At 32.7% G+C, this 3,808-nt stretch overlaps 1 non-coding gene across 1 annotated transcript; it reads right to left on the reverse strand.

Moving 5' to 3' along the window:
* Positions 1-2,002: 2,002 nt before the first annotated feature.
* On the reverse strand, positions 2,003-2,084 carry Trnas-uga (transfer RNA serine (anticodon UGA)). Its single transcript has one exon. It is a non-coding gene; the product is annotated as a tRNA-Ser (tRNA).
* Between the last annotated feature and the right edge of the window lie 1,724 nt (positions 2,085-3,808).

Consider the following 3,808-nt stretch of genomic DNA (forward strand, 5'->3'; position numbering starts at 1 on the left):
AACTAGACTTAACCCTACGGTCAATAACCAAAAAAGTATACGTAGATCAATAACCGTGGTACATTTGTACCCATCCAAAGATAGCTCTGTAACTCATTAAAAAATTGGACTATCGTGAGGTTTTTTGTTTTAAATTAGTCTATTCGGATCTGGTCTAGATGTAGGAACTCAAAATTATATACATATTAAAATAATATATATTTTAATCCATGCCTAAATGATAATCTATCTAAAACAATCATAGTAAATTCGTTATAGCTTTCGAATGGGTTAAGCTTTTTTAGTTATTTTTTATTGGGACCTTATTTAGGTGTTCCTCAACCCCTCTGCAAATTTTTGTTGCCCTAGATAACATAGGGCCATCAGGGCGACTTGTGGAAATCAGAAACTACCTTGGTTTTCCTTTGGTATACAGGGGCTAAAACAATTATTATTGCCAATTATTCACATTTTATGAGTATAGTGATTGTGATTGGCGCATTTTTAACATTATTTAATACTTTAAAACGTTATTTAATAATAGTTTATACATGTACGCCAAATTAGGATTGTAATATATCAGACTAATTCGATTATAGAAAAAGTTTCATGCCCAATATGAAGAATAATTGGAGAATCACGGACAATAATCATTGTTTTTGTCCCTGTATACAAGGGAAAACCAGGGTAGTTTCTGACTTCCACAAGTCGCCCTGATGGCCCCATGTTGTCTAGGGCCACAAAAATTTGCAGAGGGGTTGAGGAACACCTAAATAAGATCCCAATAAAAAAATAACTAAAAAAGCTTAGCCCATTCGAATGCTATAACGAATTTACTATGATAGTTTTAGATAGATTATCATTTAGGCATGAATAAAAATATATATTATTTTAATATATATATATATATATATATATAATTTTGAGTTCCTACATCTAGATCAGATCCGAATAGACTAATTTAAAACAAAAAACCTCACGATAGTCCAATTTTTTAATGAGTTACAGAACTATCTTTGGATGGGTACAAATGTACCACGGTTATTGATCTACGTAGGTAATAACTTTAAAAAATTTTAAAAATTATATATATGGAAAATTTTTATATTTTTTTTCTTCGATTATGTGTGAAAATGCCTCAAGAATCATTCCTCAAAATTTGATCCAAATATCTCCATTATTAAAAATTTTACAGCATTTTTATTCAAAAAAAGGTACAAATGTACCCGGTTATTGACCGTAGGGTTAAGGCAGCACGCTGTGCAAAATTGTGTCTCAATAGAACAACAAACTGGACGTTTGATGCATCATTTAGATACAATCGGACGAAAATATATATAGGAGCTATATCAAAATCTGAAACGATTTTCTTGAAATTTCAATAGGGTTCGTCCTTGGGCCAAATGAGTTACTTGTGCCAAATTTCATTCACGTCGAATAATAAATGCGATCTGTACTTCGTTCACAAGAATACGTGGGCGGAGTGACAGACAGACTGACATGCATAAATCAACATAGAAAGTGATTCTGTGCATTTTCTCAAAAGGAACTGTTTCTATCTCATTTCCTTTACCCTGTTACAAACATATGCACAGAAAAAAAGAAAATCTATCTACCGGCAATTATCAATATTGGTTCAGGTTTCTTGGTGGCCCCCTTCAAGTGGTACCTCTTTTTTTATTCGATATTTTGTGGTCTGCAGAAAATTAACAATTTAGGCCAAGTTCTGCACATATTTAAGTTCCGCACTATTTTCGGTATTTTCAAAAATTTGTTTTCAACCGAATTGACTGTAATTTTGTACTTTGAGTTGCTATTGTATAGTGTTCCATCAAGTTTTAGGGTTGCCCCATATAAAGGTACCCCCAATATTTGGCATTTTTTAATCCAAATGTATTCCCATCCTCCGTACTAAAACCTATTAATATTGGCTTAAGTTTCTAGATTTTTTCTTTTTTATTTTATTCTCTTCAAAAATATTATTATTTAAAAAAAACCTGAAACAAAACAAAAAAGCAAATCTCGCTGCGGACAGGATTCGAACCTGTGCGGGTAGAACCCAATGGATTTCAAGTCCATCTCCTTAACCACTCGGACACCGCAGCTGTTATTCGTTCCGCTGCTAATTGACAGTTTTCTAAACGATCGCCAACCACAAAAAAAGAGTTCATTTTTATTGTTTACTTAAAAGTTCTCACCTCTTTTGATAAAGCGATACAGCTAATCATCTCTCAATGTTATGCGTAACAGTCAAAAATAACAGCAACAACACAGAAATCAACGTATTGTCACGTCTTTTGTGAGTCATTCGCCGTAAACCTATTGACTGACTGGTGGCTGAATCCACCAGAGAGATATTTGAGTTCAACGAATTTTGTTGCTGTAGGTGGGCAGGTGGGTAATATGAGAATAATGCACAATGCTCGATTTTGATTTACAATAAGAACTCTAATAAAAATGAGACATCGTATATTTATACGAGGACAGTTCGGAAAGTTCTTAGCTTTGCACAAAAAAAAACGCGATATAAACAGAAAAAAGCTAAGTGTTTTGGAAACTTCCATCTCTGTTATGAACATATAGAAATGGCGCGGAAAGTGCTAAAATGTACTAAATGTAGTACAATTTGTATTTGGCAAACCGGTAAATCTGAAATGAGGTTCACTGATGGAGTGTAGAATAGATGTAGCAAATGGATTTTTTGTGACATTCGAACTATAAGTATCCGAAAAGTACTAAAATATACTAAATTTTGTACAATTTCATAGCATGTGAATGGATAGAGCTAATATAGAGCTATATATTTGGAATGCGAATTCAGCCTGAAAAGTAGGGTCGATATAAGGAGGTGGTTTTGAAAGAGTTTATATGAAAAGTACTATATAGTGCTATATTTAGCACAATTTTTAATTTGAGGTATAAATGGAGCTAGAAAGCTGAAATTTGAAATTAACATTACCGCCGAAGTGTAGGATTGAAATATGTACGTAGTTAAGAAAATTTTTTACTTGTGTGTACGAAAGGTACTAAATCGTACTATAATTTAGTACAATTTGGATTTGGGTAAAACAATAGAACTGGGATCCTAAAATTTGTTGGGGTATGTAATTTTGAAAATTCGTACTAATGTGTACTATATTGTGCCAAATTTGGAATTAGGTGAACCGATACAAATGGAATCTAGACATAAGGATTTAGGATCACCGCAAATTCCTACTAATGTGAACAATATTTGGTGCAATTTAAATTTTGGGTCAACCGATGTATGAATTTGTGCTAAATGGTACCAAATGTGGATATTGTTGAACCGATGGAGCTGGAATCTTGAAATTTGACATTAGGATCACTGTTGGGGTGTAGAATTGAGATTTGTAGAAAGTTTTGGAAATTCATACTAATGTGTACTAAATTTGCTACAATTTTAATCTAGAAATTATGAAATAAGTTTACTGTTGGAGTTAGGAATGGAGAATGAATGTAATTTTGTAAATGCATACTTATGGGTACTAAATTGTACTAAATTTTGTATAATTTGAGTTCTGAATGAACCGCTAGAGCTGGAATCTTAAAATTTGAAATTAGGATCATTGTTGGCGTTGTGGCCGAACTGACATAAAATTGAATCTATATCTATGTATGAAACGAGTTATATCAATCCAAAAACATGTCCTTCAGCAACCTATGCTAAATTTCATTTCATTCGGACAGATTTTGAGCCGTTTTTTAAAATAGGACAAAATTATGTAAATATTTTTTAGGCGACACCCCACATTCTCGGGTTCAAAAATTTAATTTTGTTTTTCAATTGAACTAGGATAAATCCAGTCGG

The sequence above is a fragment of the Musca vetustissima genome, unplaced genomic scaffold, assembly GCF_032173495.1.
Source record: "Musca vetustissima isolate MV318-11 ecotype Yass unplaced genomic scaffold, APGP_CSIRO_Mvet_v1 utg566362, whole genome shotgun sequence".
In the NCBI taxonomy this organism is placed as follows: Eukaryota; Metazoa; Arthropoda; class Insecta; order Diptera; family Muscidae; genus Musca; species Musca vetustissima.